The sequence below is a fragment of the Coregonus lavaretus genome (assembly GCF_964263955.1).
Source record: "Coregonus lavaretus genome assembly, chromosome: 26".
NCBI classification, from domain to species: Eukaryota; Metazoa; Chordata; class Actinopteri; order Salmoniformes; family Salmonidae; genus Coregonus; species Coregonus lavaretus.
Window position 1 is genome coordinate 17,767,421 of NC_140013.1, and position 18,854 is coordinate 17,786,274.

Consider the following 18,854-nt stretch of genomic DNA (forward strand, 5'->3'; position numbering starts at 1 on the left):
CCTCCTCTGGCAACCCGCTGGGCCGCTCTATCGCGGCCTCCTGCTGGTCCGACGTCGTGAGCCCCCCCCTAAAAATTTTCTGGGAGTCTCTCTTCCCCGTGGGCCAGGCCTCGATAATTCTCGCCCAACTCTTCTGCTTCCAATCTCCTTCTTCTTCATATGTTCATCAAAAGAGAGATCAGGATCCAGAGTAATGCCGAGGTTCTTCACAGTTTTTTTTGAGACAACTGTATAACCATCAATATTAATTGTCAGATCCAACAGAAGATATCTTTGTTTCTTGGGACCTAGAACTAGCATCTCTGTTTTGTCCGAGTTTAAAAGTAAAAAATGTGCCGCCATCCACTTCCTTATGTCTGAAACACAGGCTTCCAGGGTAGGCAATTTTGGGGCTTCACCATGTTTCATCGAAATGTACAGCTGTGTGTCGTCCGCATAGCAATGAAAGTTAACATTGTGCTTCCGAATGACATCACCAAGAGTAAAATATATAGTGAAAACAATAGTGGTCCTAAAACAGAACCTTGAGGAACACCGAAACGTATAATTGATTTGTCAGAGGACAAACCATCCACAGAGACGAACTGATATATTTCCGACAGATAAGATCTAAACCAGGCAAGAACTTGTCTGTGTAGACCATTTAAGGTTTCCAATCTCTCCAAAAGAATGTGGTGATCAATGGAGTCAAAAGCAGCACTAAGGTCTAGGAGCATGAGGACAGATGCAGGCCTTGGTCTGATGCCATTAAAAGGTCATTTACCACCTTCACTCAGTGCTATGACAGGGTCTAAAACCAGACTGAAGCGTTTCTAATACATTATTTCTCTGTAAAACCCGCTGTTTGTATATCAGTGGAGGCTGGTGGGAGGAGCTATAGGAGGATGGACTCATTATAATGGCTGGAATATTATACAGTGCCTTGCAAAAGTATTCACCCCCCTTGGCGTTTTCCCTATTTTGTTGCATTACAGCCTGTAATTTAAATTGATTTTTATTTGGATTTCATGTAATGGACATACACAAAATAGTCAAAATTGGTGAAGTGAAATGAAAATAAATTCTACAAAATAAATAACGGAAAAGTGGTGTGTGCATATGTATTCACCCCCTTTGCTATGAAGGCCCTAAATAAGATCTGGTGCAACCAATTACCTTCGCCGTGTGACACACGTTTTTGCCTGTTTTCACACGCACTCACGCCACACATCCAATTTCTCACGCAAAAAAAATTGGCCGAGACTCGTTCGTTCCTTTTTTCAAACTCCCCGACGGTAGATGGCGCTGATGAGTGCCACTGAACCTTATGCGCTGCACCCTGAAGTTAGTGACAGAAGAAGAGATACTATTGCGGCGAAAGACAACAGGAGAAGAAACGGTCACTACCTCAAGAAGTCTGATAAGAAGCTGAGCTGAGACTAGGTATGTAACAATGAAATGTCGTCCAATTGAGTACTCACTCTCTTAAACTTTAAATCTTGAAATAAATTATTTGTTTGTGCGTGTGAACATGATTTAGTGTGGTGAATGTATTCCATAGAATTTAACATAAATACAGGAAATGTGTGCAATAGAAGTATACCTGCTGTTCTTCCAAGCCACCGTACCAACTTTCACTTCTTTCAACTTGCTGCTTCAGAGGGAGCAGTCATCAATATTTTTGTTACACGATGAGGTGGGATTGGATTTTGCTGTTTTTTTTCCATTCTGTGTTTCTTGCTGATATCTGCAGGGATCCTCTAAAACAGGTTGCACCTACTATTTTTGTAAATGTCTGTTATAGATGGTGAAATTCGAACGCAAGCTATGTTCCAAGTTTATGGTTCCAGCAGCTCTGCAGTGCCATGAGGAGCCTTGTGAAATTGCCTTTAAAGAAAAGGCAAACCATTTACCAGGTTAGTATTTGACTATTATTATGATCAAACACTGTGATATGTGATATTTAGCCTTGTACCTTATACCGATATGCTGTATCTGTGACAGGAAGAAAGTTGAACATTGGGTTCACAACCAGGGCTAAACTTAACAGATTACTCGACGAGGGTGACATCACACCACAGCAGGTGGATTCATTCCATGAAGCTGTGTTGTGTTTCCTGACAAGTGCTGTGGACTATGCACTTAAGAAGCTGCCACTGGAAGAGCCACTGATCAAGCACGCACAATTTGTAGATGTACGGCAGAGGGCTGAAAGTGACATCGAAGATGTCCTGTACTTTGTTGAAAGGTTAGTTTTTTTTCTCTAATTATTGTCTATCATCTTAGCTAAAATACCCTGTGTTTTATGATGAGGTGTGTTCACTCTTAAACTGCACATGAGATATTCTTATGTGGCTTCTCCTCAAAGATGTGTATGAACTGCTGCTGGTTGATGACTATATACCTAAAACGTAACAACTTGTAACTCTACTTTCATAAATAGGTTTCCCCATCTCCTCCCATACCATGGGCCAGAGGAGCATGACCTTCTGGGTGAAGAGTTTCTAAATTATCAGACCATGCCAATGATATCCCTGCAGGACCAAACTGAAATGGAAAGCTTCTGGGCTGAAATGGCAACCCGGAAGCATAAGGTAAAATGTTTTTCATTTTCTGTCTTTCCTTTTGGCAGGTGTGGCTTGGCTACATCTGTTGCTTAAAATTGTTGCATGCATATGTGTCATGCATGTTGCAAATTATGCATGTTTTTATCTGAACTTTGTTAATGGATCAACCTACAGTATACTTACAATATTAATCAATCAAAAATCAAGGTATGTTTTTCCATTGTGTTTTGGTGCATTTTCCATAGGTGACAGGAGCCAAAGAATTCGAGAGGCTTGCTGCCGTCGCCAAGCTTGTCCTGGTGTTGCCCCATGCAAACGCAGATGCTGAGAGGGTGTTTTCAGTTGTGGGACTGAACAAAACCAAGAGAAGAAACAGCCTAGCATTGGATGGCACCCTGTCCTCAATAATGACCATAAAGATGGCCAATCTGGAGCCCTGCTTCAAATGGGAGCCCCCCTCAGATATCATCAAGGCCTCCAAGAAGGCCACAGGCCAGTATAACCATGCCGACAGATCATAGACAAGAGGCTCATTTGAGATGAGCCCGGTCTGCGCAGAATCGATCACCGGCGATCACCGCCCAATGCATGCTGGTTAGATTTGTGTCCGACTTGATCCCGACTTTCTCTGACGTCATGCACACGTGGGCAACGATAACCTCATGAGATCAAGGTGGCCGCAGTTCTGAGACGCAGGCAGTGCAATTGCTTTTCACCAACTGCAGGACCCAGGCGGACCCAGGACAAAATCTCACTCCAAGGTTTTTTGAAAAGTTGGCAGGTATGTGACATATAGAGGATTACTTACGTTGGCATTAACGCACACAGAACTACAAAATAAGGAAAGAACACTGTATAATGTTGGTATGGGACATCTGTAGCTGTAGGTGACCGCTGACTCTGATGCTGAGGTGGAGAGAGTTGCATGTGTAGACTCTCTCACCAGCATGACATCACACCCCAGCTCATGACTGAGGGGAGCAGGGAGTTCTTCACACAGTCTATGGGTGATACAGGTGTAGGATCATCATTTTATCCCCTGTTGCAGGAGAACTTTAAAAAGGCTTCTGAAGTTTGTCATTTCCAGTTTCACATTTCAGACTTGATTTTCCCATACGCAAAGGCATATTCAGTGGCTTGGAATAATATTTTAACCTCCCCTGATCTATGCCTGTCTAAAAATGTATCCCAGACATGCTCATAAAGCTCATTGCTGGCTCTGTCACACCCTGATCTGTTTCACCTGTCTTGTGCTTGTGTCCACCCCCCACCAGGTGTCTCCCATTTTCCCCCATTATCCCCTGTGTATTTATACCTGCGTTTTCTATTTGTCTGTTGCCAGTTCGTCTTGTCTTGTCAGGTCGTACCAGTGTGTTTTGTCCCGTTTTCCTGTTTCTCAAGTTTTTGTTTTCAGTCTTCCCGGTTCTGACCCTTCTGCCTGTCCTGACCCTGAGCCTGCATGTCGTCCTGTACCTGCCTGACTCTCTTGGATTACGAACCTCGACCTGCCTTTTGCCTGCTCCCTGTGTTAAAATAAACATTCTGAGATTCGAACTATCCACCTCCTGTGTCTGCATCTGGGTCTTATCCTGAGTCGTGATAGTACGAACTGACCATAACTGACCCAGCAGACTCGGACCAGCTACGCAACGCTGTCTCCTTCCAAGAAGCCGCCATTGGAAGACATGAGGAGTTATTCAAAACCTTATGGAAGGACCCCAGACCTTGGCGGGACGCCATGACCACGCTTTCACTGCATTGCTGGAGCAATTCCGTGGATTATCTACTAGGCAGCAAGCCACTACAGTAACCCCCCAGACTCTCAGTAACCCCGCTACCAGCGGCGCTTCTCCCAGCCTACTCCGGCTTCCCGAGAACCCCGCTTACCTCCTCTGGAGTGCTACGCTGGAGATTCAGGAACCTGCTGGGCATTTCTCTCCCAGTGCTCCCTCATCTTCGAGCTGCAGCCCTCTTCGTTTCCCTCGGATCGCTCGAAGACAGCGTACCTGATAACGCTGATGTCTGGGAGGGCTCTCACCTGGCTACGGCGGTGTGGGAGCAACAATCCACCGTTTGCCTCAGTCTAGAGGAGTTTGTGGCGGAGGTTAGAAAGGTGTTAAATTCTCCGTTGCTGAGGAGAGAGGCTGCTCGGAAGCTATTTCAACTGCGTCAAGACTCCCGTATTGTGGCAGTCTACGCAGTAGATTTTCGCACTTTGGCCGCTGAGAGTGCCTAGAACTCGCTCACCACGGCTCACACCTCGCCTACAAGGAATTGCTTTCAGATAACAAACTTTCTCTGCATTGTGGAAAAACAGAATCCATATTATTTGGTTCCAGAGTAAAGCTTGCAAGGTTCCCTGGTTTTAGTATCATAGTGGGCTACTCAGAGGTTACACCAAAAATATCAGTCAGCTACCCTGGGTGTGAATTTTATATTTACCTGACCGGTGAGACTATGGCCCTGAAGGTTTTAACAAAGATTAATCAAAAATATTAATGCCTAGCTCAGACCTCTAAATATATTGATAGTGACACCCTAAAGACTCTGGCAGGTGTTCTAGTTCTGTGTCACTTTGATTATTCGCGCAGCATGGCTCACCAGTATACCCAAATATCTAAAGAATATGCTACAGACCAGCCAAAACAAGCTCGTGAGAATTGTACATACTGTAAACTCCCCCCTCGTACTCATCTCTAGACAAAAGGGTAATTTTAAGTCAACTTGGTCTGGTTCATTGAATTATTACCGACTTAGCCCCCAGGTAGCTATCCAGTTATTTCAGTTTTGTTAGAGATGTCCACCAATATATCACCAGAGCTAGAGACTCTGATATTGGCTGTTTTAAATTTAAGAGTCTATCCTGTAAGAACCCCTTTTGTCAGAAGGTGCTGTGTGTAGATGTGGTGCAGGAAATCAAGTGCAGGACGCAGAAGCTCAGTCCAACAGACTTTAGTGATCCAACACACCAAACGATCCAAAAAGAGCCAAAAGGCCAGCGATTACGCACACAGGCGTAAACCACACATGAAAATAATTACGCGCACAACAAGTGCGAAAACCTCTCCAAAACAGAGGAGGAACGAAACACAGTCAAAATGACAGTAAGCGAATCACACATGCCACATGACTAACAACACGAGAACTTATAGGACACACTAATGAACGCTAAACGATAACAGGTGTACAACATAAAGACAAAAGCAAACGAACATCGAAACATACAACGGTGGCAGCTAGTATTCCGGGGACGACGACCGCCGAAGCCTGCCCGAGCAAGGAAGAGAGGCAGCCTCGGCCGAAACCGTGATAGTACCCCCCCCCCCCCCCTTGACGCGCGGCTCCAGCCGTGCGCCGACCCCGGCCTCGGGGACGACCAGGAGGACGCGGAGCAGGGAGCGTCGGGTGACTGATGAAACTCCATCAGGAGAGACGGGTCCAAAATGTCCCTCCTCGGCACCCAGCACCGTTCCTCCGGGCCGTACCCCTCCCACTCCACGAGATATTGGAGACCCCCCATCCGACGTCTCGAGTCCAAGATGGACCGAACGGTGTACGCCGGAGCCCCCTCGATGTCCAATGGGGGCGGAGGAGTCTCTCTGATCTCATCTTCCTGGAGTGGACCAGCTACAACCGGCCTGAGAAGAGACACATGGAACAAGGGGTTAATACGATAATCACTAGGCAGTTGTAACCTGTAACACACCTTGTTCAACCTTCTCAGGACTTTAAACGGCCCCACAAACCGCCGACCCAGTTTCCGGCAGGGCAGGCGGAGGGGCAGGTTTCTGGTAGAGAGCCAGACTCGATCACCAGGTGCGTACACCGGCCCCTCACTGTGGTGGAGATCGGCGCTCGCTTTCTGACGACGGATGGCCCGCTGCAGGTGGACGTGAGCAGCGTTCCACGTCTCCTCCGAGCGCCGCACCCACTCATCCACTGCAGGAGCCTCGATCTGGCTCTGCTGCCATGGTGCCAGAACCGGCTGGTAACCTAACACACATTGGAAAGGGGTTAGGTTGGTTGAGGAGTGGCGGAGAGAGTTCTGGGCCATTTCTGCCCAGGGCACATACCTCGCCCACTCCTCCGGCCGGCCCTGGCAATAAGATATAAGAAACCTACCCACATCCTGGTTAACACGTTCCACCTGCCCATTACTCTCCGGATGGTAACCCGAGGTCAGGCTCACCGAGACCCCCAAACGCTCCATAAACACCCTCCAGACTCTGGAGGTGAACTGGGGACCTCGATCAGACACAGTATCCTCGGGTACCCCGTAGTGCCGAAAAACGTGGGTGAATAGAGCTTCGGCGGTCTCTAGGGCAGTGGGAAGACCCGGCATTGGGAGCAGACGACAGGCCTTAGAGAACCGATCCACAACGACCAGTATAGTAGTATTCCCCTGCGAGGGGGGAAGGTCTGTGACAAAGTCCACCGAGAGGTGAGACCATGGTCGTTGTGGAACGGGCAGGGGTTGTAACTTACCCCTAGGCAGATGTCTAGGCGCCTTACACTGGGCGCACACCGAGCAGGAGGAGACATAAACCCTCACATCCCTGGCTAACGTTGGCCACCAGTACTTAGCGCTAAGGCAGTGCACTGTCCGGCCAATACCAGGATGTCCAGAGGAGGGTGATGTGTGAGCCCAATAAATTAATCGATCCCGAACCTCGAGCGAAACGTACGTCCGACCCTCCGGGCACTGTGGAGGACTAGGGTCGGTACGCAACGCCTGCTCGATTTCAGCATCGACCTCCCACACTACCGGTGCCACCAGACAAGACTCCGGCAGGATGGGGGTGGGCTCAACGGACCTCTCCTCCGTGTCATACCGCCGTGACAGTGCGTCTGCCTTACCGTTCTGGGACCCAGGGATGTACAGTGGGGAGAACAAGTATTTGATACACTAAGGAGTGGCTCCGTAAGAAGCATCTCAAGGTCCTGGAGTGGCCTAGCCAGTCTCCAGACCTGAACCCTTTTAGCCCGGTTCGTATTTAAGATCACGTACAGTGGGGAGAACAAGTATTTGATACACTGCCGATTTTGCAGGTTTTCCTAATTACAAAGCATGTAGAGGTCTGTAATTTTTATCATAGGTACACTTCAACTGTGAGAGACGGAATCTAAAACAAAAATCCAGAAAATCACATTGTATGATTTTTAAGTAATTAATTAGCATTTTATTGCATGACATAAGTATTTGATACATCAGAAAAGCAGAACTTAATATTTGGTACAGAAACCTTTGTTTGCAATTACAGAGATCATACGTTTCCTGTAGGTCTTGACCAGGTTTGCACACACTGCAGCAGGGATTTTGGCCCACTCCTCCATACAGTCCTTCTCCAGATCCTTCAGGTTTCGGGGCTGTCGCTGGGCAATACGGACTTTCAGCTCACTGCCGATTTTGCAGGTTTTCCTACTTACAAAGCATGTAGAGGTCTGTAATTTTTATCATAGGTACACTTCAACTGTGAGAGACGGAATCTAAAACAAAAATCCAGAAAATCACATTGTATGATTTTTAAGTAATTCATTTGCATTTTATTGCATGAAATAAGTATTTGATCACCTACCAACCAGTAAGAATTCCGTCTCTCACGGACCTGTTCGTTTTTCTTTAAGAAGCCCTCCTGTTCTCCACTCATTACCTGTATTAACTGCACCTGTTTGAACTCGTTACCTGTATAAAAGACACCTGTCCACACACTCAATCAAACAGACTCCAACCTCTCCACAATGGCCAAGACCAGAGAGCTGTGTAAGGACATCAGGGATAAAATTGTAGACCTGAACAAGGCTGGGATGGGCTACAGGACAATATGTAAGCAGCTTGGTGAGAAGGCAACAACTGTTGGCGCAATTATTAGAAAATGGAAGAAGTTCAAGATGACGGTCAATCACCCTCGGTCTGGGGCTCCCATGCAAGATCTCACCTCGTGGGGCATCAATGATCATGAGGAAGGTGAGGGATCAGCCCAGAACTACACGGCAGGACCTGGTCAATGACCTGAAGAGAGCTGGGAACACAGTCTCAAAGAAAACCATTAGAAACACACTACGCCGTCATGGATTAAAATCCTGCAGCACACGCAAGGTCCCCCTGCTCAAGCCAGCGCATGTCCAGGCCCGTCTGAAGTTTGCCAATGACCATCTGGATGATCCAGAGGAGGAATGAGAGAAGGTCATGTGGTCTGATGAGACAAAAATAGAGCTTTTTGGTCTAAACTCCACTCGCCGTGTTTGGAGGAAGAAGAAGGATGAGTACAACCCCAAGAACACCATCCCAACCTTGAAGCATGGAGGTGGAAACATTATTCTTTGGGGATGCTTTTCTGCAAAGGGGACAGGATGACTGCACCGTATTGAGGGGAGGATGGATGGGGCCATGTATCGCGAGATCTTGGCCAACAACCTCCTTCCCTCAGTAATAGCATTGAAGATGGGTCGTGGCTGGGTCTTCCAGCATGACAATGACCCGAAACACACAGCCAGGGCAACATGTTCCACCGCGCCTGGCGAGGGTTCAGTCTCCTAGCCGCCCGGATGTCCTCCAGGTTACGGTGGTCAGTCAAAATGAGAAAAGTGTGTTGAGCCCCCTCAAGCCAATGCCTCCACACCTTTAGGGCCTGTACCACGGCTAACAGCTCCCTGTCCCCTACGTCATAATTTCGCTCCGCCGGGCTGAGCTTTTTGGAGTAAAAAGCACAGGGGCGGAGTTTAGGTGGCGTGCCGGACCGTTGCGAAAGTATGGCCCCTATACCGGCCTCGGACGCGTCAACCTCTACCTGAAATGGTAAAGCGGGATCCGGATGCGCCAGCACCGGAGCCGAAGTAAACAGGTCCTTCAGTCTCCCAAAAGCCCTGTCCGCCTCGGCTGACCACTGCGAACGCACCGGACCCCCCTTCAACAGAGACGTTATGGGAGCTGCCACCTGTCCAAAACCCCGGATAAACCTCCGGTAGTAATTTGCAAACCCCAAAAACTGCTGCACCTCTTTTACAGTGGTTGGAGTTTGCCTATTACGCACGGCTGACACCCGGTCAACCTCAATCCTCACCCCTGACGCAGACAACTGATAACCCAAAAAGGAGATCGACTCCTGTAAAAATTGACATTTCTCTGCCTTGACATACAGGTCGTGCTCCAACAGCCTCCTCAACACTCGGCGCACCAGGGCTACATGCTCGGCTCGGGTAGAAGAGTACACAAGAATGTCATCAATGTACACGACCACCCCCTGCCCCTGCATGTCCCTGAAGATCTCATCCACGAAGGATTGGAAGACTGAAGGAGCGTTCATCAACCCGTATGGCATGACGAGATACTCGTAATGACCTGAGGTTGTACTAAACGCTGTCTTCCATTCATCGCCCCCTCTAATGTGCACCAAGTTGTATGCGCTCCTGAGATCTAGTTTTGTGAAGAAACGCGCCCCGTGCAATGATTCCGTCATAGTCGCAATCAGAGGGAGTGGATAACTGTATTTCACCGTGATCTGATTGAGACTACGGTAATCAATGCACGGGCGTAACCCTCCATCCTTTTTCTTCACAAAAAAGAAGCTCGAGGACGCAGGGGAAGTGGAGGGCCGTATGTATCCTTGTCTCAGAGATTCGTCTATGTAAGTCTCCATAGCTCTCTTCTCCTCCTGAGACAGAGGATACACATGGCTCCGTGGGAGTGCTGCTCCTGCCTGGAGGTCTATCGCGCAATCTCCCTGCCTATGAGGAGGCAACTGCGTCGCCCTCGATTTACTGAACACGATCGCCAAATCCTCATACTCAGGGGGAATGTGCAGTGCGGGCACCTGGTTTGGACTCTCCACCGAGGTCGCCCCCACGGAAACACCTTGACATCGCCCCACACACTGGGCAGACCACTCCATAAGAGCCCTCTCTTGCCACGAAATGGAAGGATTATGGGTACTCAACCAGGGAATTCCCAGCACCACCGGATACGCAGGAGAGTCGATCAGATATAGCTGGATCGTCTCCTCATGACCCCCCTGCGTACACATCCTAAGTGGCGCTGTGACCTCCCTGATTAACCCCGATCCCAACGGACGGCTATCTAGGGCATGCACAGGGAATGGGACGTCAACCAGAAGAAGGGGAATCCCTAATTCTACACAAAATTTACGATCAACAAAATTCCCAGCCGCGCCTGAATCTACTAGCGCCTTATGCTGGGAATGAGGTGCAACCTGTGGAAATCGCACAGGTATACAGAAGTGCACAAAAGAGAGCTCTGGGTAAGTGGGACGCCTACTCACCTGGAAGGACTCCCCAGTGCGGGACCTGCCGTCTTCTCCCCTAGGAGACCCTCCCCAGCACCTGGCCGCGGTGTGTCCTCCACGACCACAGTTGGTGCAGGGGACGGCCCCCCTCGTGCTCCGACCCCTCCTCTCTCTAGTGCCAGCACCCCCGAGCTCCATCGGGCTCGGCTCGGAGGTGCTGGAGGGTGGAATGCACGAACCCCACTCGGGACGTCCGCGGGTGGCCAGCAGGGTGTCCAGCCGGATGGACATGTCCACCAACTGGTCGAACGTGAGGCTGGTATCCCTGCAGGCCAGCTCACGACGGACGTCCTCCCGTAGACCACAACGGTAGTGATCTATGAGGGCCCGCTCATTCCACCCTGCATCCGCCGCTAGAGTTCGGAATTCCAACGTGAACTCCTGGGCGCTCCTCTTCCCCTGCCGGAGGTAGAATAGACTCTCCCCCGCCGCTTTCCCCTCAGGTGGATGGTCAAACACGGCCCTGAAGCGGCGGGAGAACTCCGAGTATGTGATCGTGGAGGCGTCTATCCTCCTCCACTCGGCGTTGGCCCATTCCAACGCTTTGCCGGTGAGACAGGAGATGAGGGCGGAGACGCTCTCGTGCCCCGAGGGCGCCGGGTGTACGGTGGCCAGGTATAGTTCCACCTGCAGGAGGAACCCCTGACACCCGGCAGCGTTGCCCTCATACGCCCTCGGGAATGGGCGGACTGGCCGATGGTGAGGGCAAGGTAGGTGGAGCTGCGGGTGCCCCTCTGTTCTCCCATCGTTGCAGGGTGTTTATCACGTCTTGAAGGGCGGTCCCGATCCGAAGGATCTGGTCGTTCTGCTCGCGGACGCGCTCCTCCAGTGACTCAGGTGCGGCTGCGGCTCCTGCTGATTCCATGATGGTTGTGTGATTCTGTCAGAAGGTGCTGTGTGTAGATGTGGTGCAGGAAATCAAGCGCAGGACGCAGAAGCTCAGTCCAACAGACTTTAGTGATCCAACACACCAAACGATCCAAAAAGAGCCAAAAGGCCAGCGATTACGCACACAGGCGTAAACCACACATGAAAATAATTACGCGCACAACAAGTGCGAAAACCTCTCCAAAACAGAGGAGGAACGAAACACAGTCAAAATGACAGTAAGCGAATCACACATGCCACATGACTAACAACACGAGAACTTATAGGACACACTAATGAACGCTAAACGATAACAGGTGTACAACATAAAGACAAAACCAAACGAACATCGAAACATACAACGGTGGCAGCTAGTACTCCGGGGACGACGACCGCCGAAGCCTGCACGAGCAAGGAAGAGAGGCAGCCTTGGCCGAAACCGTGACACCTTTTTTTGTACCGATGCTGTTGAGTGGAACAAACTACCACAGCAACTCAAAGCCATACCGACCATAACTTAATTTAAAAATAATGTCAAAAGCTGGATAATGATCAAACAATAAAAACAAATTCCATGTCTGGATTTATGTAATGTTGTAATGTTTTTGTTCCATGCACTATAGGGACCACAATGGAATTAAGTCTGACCTTTGTTTGCTCCTGAACTTACAAGGGGTTTGAAGACCTTTGCAATCAAGACTTATGTTTTTCTGTTTTTTATTAATGTCAGAAAATGTCACATTTCTCCTTCACTTTGAAAATGTGGAGTAGTTGTGTAGATGAGTGGGTGAAAATCCCAATTTAATCCCTTTTTCGATTGAAATTTAAGGCAAAATGTGAAAACTGTGCAAGGATGTGTAAACATTCACTACAGGCACTGTATTTTGAGTTTATGACAAGCAAGTAGCAACTGATTTTACTCTATTCACTAAGTCTATTTATGTATTAACCAATCAAACTGTCTGCCAGCAGATTATAATTTTTCACCCCAGTATTGAAAACTGTAGAAAACCAGAACGGTCCTAGAACAGAGCTTTTGTGAACACCATATTTAATTGGTGAATTAGAAAGATCAGATCCCTAAAATGACAAAACATTCTCAGTGACATTACATAATTAACTTGATGCGATTTCTTTAAAAATGCTGGGCTACAGAGAAATGATGCCACAATGCCACATATGTTTACAGCCAATTACAGCAACTATAAGTAACAAAGCACATAATTCAATATTACCAAACAATTACAATCAGGTTATGTTTTAGGGTAAAGGCCTACTACCTCTTGACAAGCCTGCCTGATTTTAACCATCCTAACACCATACATAATAGGATTGAAAAGTGGTGGACATATTAGAAAATAAACTAATAAAAAAGTGTGAAGTATAGGTGGAAGATGTGCAGTATCATGTCTACCTTGTAGAATCACTAATAAACAGCCAAAGGAGAAGTTCAGCAAAGAGGCTATATGTGGTGTACAAGTGTTAAATGCTTTCTGTTTCGTCTCTTTTGAAGAGTTTAAACATATTTGCAGAATTCTTACATATGAGTATATGGTAGGAAATATAGTACAAGATAAAAAAAACAAAGTGGCAACAAGACCCGATATGTTAACCAGCATAGTATTTGAACAGGCAAGCTTGAGTACTGGGTAGTTGTCACAATACACTGTCTATAACATTACCACCAAATTGTAGTCGCAAACTGAGGGAGATAGGGATGACATTGAAGAAAAAAGAACACAACCAGGACAGTAGAATTAAGCTACTAATTATTTTAGGTGTCCTAATATTGTTATACTGCAAAGGATAACAAATAGAAATGTACCTGTCACAGGACATAACTGCTAAATTACTAAATTCCATTATAGCGTATGTGTCCAACACATCAATCTGGAGGTAACAATACAGAAGGGAAATATAATGTGTGTCAGAGAGTAAGTAAAACATGAGAGCAGGAAACAAACCAGTGTTCCCATACAGCTGATTAACAAACAAAGCACATAGAAACAGATACATGGGTTAATGAAGGCTTCTTTCAAAGCAGATAACTCCAATAAGAAAGCATTGGCAAGAATGATGACAAAATATAATGCAGTTACTACAGCAAATTAGAAATATTTAATTGTCCGATTACACCGTATGCAGCAAGCCTAAAGACCTTGAAGTGAGTAAAGTTCTCCATGGTCCTGGTAGTTGGTAAAGATGTGCTGTCAATGTTTGAAGAAGAGTAGACAATCGTCTATAGTCCTGTAGCTTAAAAATGGATAATTCCTTGACCTGTTCTTGTTACAGTGATAGATTTGCCCACATCTATACTCACCAATATAGATGGGTTTTCATTCTCCTGATAACATAATTCATTGCCTAAATCAAACAATATTATACTTTGTATCCTGCACTCTTATTATTTATTACATTAAAATGCTAAATAAATTGATTACATGTAAAGTATGCTAAATCCAACATTTAGACAGACCATTTCTAATCCATGATGAACTGCTTAAACTAAGCTCCTCACTTGATTCTTATACATGTGAGATAAAAAAAGAAAAGCTTGCCATTGTGTGATATGCAAATGTACACCAATACCTGGGTAAATTAAAGATATTCTCAGAGTCAACGAAACCATATAGATAAAACAGATACCATTTTGTAACAGAGGGGGTTCAAAGCCTTTCTTAAATTCTATAGAAATACAGCAAGGATTGGGACGGAAGCAAAGCTGTTACAGTACACATGGTCAGAGGGACATTTTTTATATAGAGAGCAGTTTGGTAGGATAGTACAGCACATCAGAAGAGTACACATCCTTAATGTTATGTTATTAAACAGGCTGTATTAGTGGCCTATGATCCTGTTAAAACAATGTATGAGTGGGGACCCTCTAGCCTTGCACTCTACAGTCATGATCAAAAGTTTTGAGAATGACACAAGTATTGCTCTTCACAAATTCGCTGTTTCAGTGTTATGAGATATTTTTGTCAGATGTTACTATGGTATACTGAAGTATAATTACAAGCATTCCATAAGTGTCAAGGGCTTTTATTGACAATTACATTAAGTTTATGCAAAGAGTCAATATTTGCAGTGTTGACCCTTCTTTTTCAAGACCTCTGCAACCCGCCCTGGCATGCTGTCAATTAACCTCTGGGCCACATCCTGACTGATGGCAGCCCATTCTTGCATAATCAATGCTTGGAGTCTGTCAGAATTTGTGGGTTTTTGTTTGTCCACCCGCCTCTTGAGGATCGACCACAAGTTCTCAATGGGATTAAGGTCTGGGGAGTTTCCTGGCCATGGACCCAAAATGTTGATGTTTTGTTCCCGAGCCACTTAGTTATCACTTTTGCCTTATGGCAAGGTGCTCCATCATGCTGGAAAAGGCATTGGTCGTCACCAAACTATTCTTGGATGGTTGGGAGACGTTGCTCTCGGAGGATGTGTTGGTACCATTCTTTACTCAATGGACCTCTCCCCTGTGTCATACCGCCGGGACAGGGCGTCTGCCTTACCGTTCTGGGACCCTGGGATGTATGTTATCTTAAACACGAACCGGGTCAGAAACATGTTCCACCTAGCCTGACGAGGGTTCAATCTCCTAGCTGCCCGGATGTACTCCAGGTTACAGTGGTCAGTCAGAATGAGAAAAGGGTGTTGAGCCCCCTCAAGCCAATGCCTCCACACCTTTAGGGCTTGAACTACGGCTAACAGCTCCCTGTCCCCTATGTCATAATTTCGCTCTGCCGGACTGAGCTTCTTAGAATAGAAAGCACAGGGGCGGAGTTTAGGTGGCGTGCCTGACCGTTGCGATAGCACTGCCCCAATACTGGCCTCTGACGCGTCCACCTCTACCTGGAACGGTAAAGCGGGGTCCGGGTGCGCCAGCACCGGAGCCGAAGTGAACAGGTCCTTCAGTTTACCAAATGCCCTGTCCGCCTCTGCCGACCACTGCAAACGCACCGGGCCCCCCTTCAGCAGGGAAGTAATGGGAGCTGCCACCTGTCCAAAACCCCGGAAAAACCTCCAGTAGTAATTGGCAAAACCCCAAAACTGCTGGACCTCTTTAACAGTGGTTGGGGTTTGCCAATTACGCACGGCTGACACCCGGTCAACCTCCATCTTTACCCCTGACGCGGACAACCGATGACCCAAGAAGGAGATGGACTCCTGGAAAAACAGACATTTCTCTGCCTTGACATACAAGTCATGCTCCAACAGCCTACCCAATACTCGGCGCACCAGTGCCACATGCTCGGCCCGTGTAGCAGAACACACTAGGATGTCGTCAATGTACACTACTACACCCTGCCCATGCATGTCCCGGAAGATCTCGTCCACAAAGGATTGAAAGACCGAAGGAGCATTCATTAACCCGTATGGCATGACGAGATACTCATAATGACCTGAGGTGGTACTAAATGCTGTCTTCCATTCATCTCCCTCCCTAATGCGCACCAAGTTGTAGGCGCTCCTGAGATCCAGTTTTGTGAAGAAACGCGCTCCGCGTAATGATTCCGTCATACTCGCAATCAGAGGAAGAGGGTAACTGTATTTGACAGTGATCTGATTGAGACTACGGTAATCAATACAGGGGCGCAACCCTCCATCTTTTTTCTTCACAAAAAAGAAACTAGAGGACGCAGGGGAAGTGGAGGGCCGTATGTATCCCTGTCTCAGGGACTCGGCTATGTATGTCTCCATAGCCGCCGTCTCCTCTTGAGACAGAGGATACACATGGCTCCGCGGGAGTGCTGCCCCTGTCTGGAGGTCTATCGCACAATCTCCCTGTCTATGAGGTGGCAGCCGCGTCACCCTAGTCTTGCTGAACACGAGTGCCAAATCCTCATACTCAGGGGGAATGTGCATTGCGGGCACTTGGTTCGGACTCTCCACTGTGGTCGCCCCTACGGAAACACCTAGACATCGCCCAACGCACTGGGCAGACCACTCCTTGAGAGCCCTCTGTTGCCACGAAATGGTGGGATCATGGACGACTAACCAAGGAAGCCCCAACACCACGGGATACGCAGGAGAGTCGATCAGATATAACTGAATGGTCTCCTCATGACCCCCCTGTGTCTTCATCTTAAGTGGTGCTGTGACCTCTCTAATCAACTCACAGTGACACTCGAGCTTCAGGGCTCGAAAACTGCCCTGAAGCAGCGGGAGAACTCCGCGTAGGTGATGGTGGCGGCGTCTATTCCCCTCCATTCGGCGTTGGCCCACTCCAACGCCTTGCCGGAGAGACAGGAGATGAGGGCGGAAACGCTCTCGTATCCCGAGGGCGCCGGGTGTATGGTAGCCAGGTAGAGTTCTACCTGCAGGAGGAACCCCTGACACCCGGCTGCGGTGCCATCATACGCCCTCGGGAGCGAGAGCCGAATCCCACTGGATTCCGGTGCTGGTATGGGAGGACTGGCCGATGGTGGTGGTACGGTAGGAGGAGGTGTGGGCACTCCTCCTCTCTCCCATCGGCGCAGGGTGTTCATCACTTCTTGCATGGCTGACCCGAGTTGCTGGATCCTGGCGTCCTGGCTGCTGAGCCGATCCTCCAGCGACTCGGGCGCCGCCGCTGCTCCTGCTGACTCCATAGCTGGTGTGTAATTCTGTCAGAGTTCGGATGTAGATGCAGTGGTGGAGTCAAGCGCAGGACAAGGAGGTTCAATCAAAAATGTCTTTACTAAAAATAAATCCCAGGGAAAAACAAAAGGCCTCGAAAACAAAGGAGGCGAACGATTACGCAAACACGCATAAACACTAAACATACACGAGACACCGAACGGACAAGCGGACAATTACACACAACTGCAAACAAACCAAAAGGGAAACTTATAGGTGACATAATCAAAACTCAATACGAAACAGGTGCACACACAAGACATAACCAAACAACTATCGAAACATCCAGCGGTGGCAGCTAGTACTCCGGGGACGACGAACGCCGAAGCCTGCCCGAGCCAGGAGGAGGAGCAGCCTCGGCAGAATCCGTGACACCTTCCAGGCGTTTGTGTGCTATGTATTCTGCACCGTGTACAATAAATAAATAGTTAAGTGAAACCAATCCAAAGCCTCTAACTAAGGGACTTTTGGACTAAAATACACCGTCAATGGAGATTCTCCATTGAGAATATTTTTTATTCTAGGACCAGTCTTCATCTGGGTACTGTAATCCGTCCCTTATTCTTGTTCCCGACCGCTGAAGGCATGTATCTGGATACTGTTGAGTGGCTACCTTGCTAGCTTCAGTCTGAATGAGGGTGCATCTCAATAGTATGTGGAAATGTATCTGTTTGTACTATCATTCTGGAATAATAACACAAACATACTGGTAACCAGGCTACATAGTTAGTGCTCTGTAGCTTTTCCTGACCATGTGATCTAACCAGGGAAAACAGACAATAACTCTGGACCCTGAGTCCTAGCTATAGTCTAAAAGCTAGGCCCAGAGCTATTCCTGCTCAGGTAAAAGTGAGGACCCTTATTATCCCTCTGGGCTTCCCTAGGCCTACAGTACACTTTCAGGTCCTACCCTCCCATAGGGGATGACAGAAGGGGTGCGTCCCAAATGGCACCCTACAACTTTATTTCATACTTTTTACAGGATGGATGGAATACATTGACCAATGTGTCTTATAAATACATCATGACCCTTACTGGATTATTTGGGTCAATCATATCTCACTCACAGTGACCCTGGACAAACAAGATGCCTTATCTCAAGAAAGGTGTCTGGCCATCTGCCCTCAGAAAACATGACATGCATCCAGATTCTAAACATCATTTTGTTTGTTTTCATGCTAGACTATTTCCCTAGATTTCTCTTTCAAAATGTCAAACAGTCACGAAGCATGTATGTACCGTACAGGGCCCATTTTCCATTAGTTATGGATGTAATGGTGCCAGGTGGGCTAAAAGGTAGGCTTACCCTTTACACATTTACATCAGTTTATTCACTGTTGTCAATCGATTTAGGCAGTTTTGCATATCTTGATTTGTTAGATACAGCAGCCTCTGGCAGAAGTGTTAATTTAAGAAAGGAATTCACTGTAATTAATTAATTCTGTATTTTTTATTTAAATAATAATGTATTACTTTCCAGTGCAGCCAACTTCTTGTTAGGCCCAGTTTTATATTGTTGCAT

At 47.5% G+C, this 18,854-nt stretch overlaps 1 pseudogene across 1 annotated transcript; it reads right to left on the minus strand.

The window, feature by feature from the left end:
• Positions 1–12,848: 12,848 nt before the first annotated feature.
• LOC311101547 (olfactory receptor 10H1-like) lies at positions 12,849–18,854 on the minus strand (annotated as a pseudogene). The gene is made up of 4 exons: positions 18,806–18,854; positions 13,464–13,811; positions 13,128–13,249; positions 12,849–12,862 (listed from the first exon to the last, which is right to left on the minus strand). The product of its transcript is annotated as an olfactory receptor 10H1-like (transcript).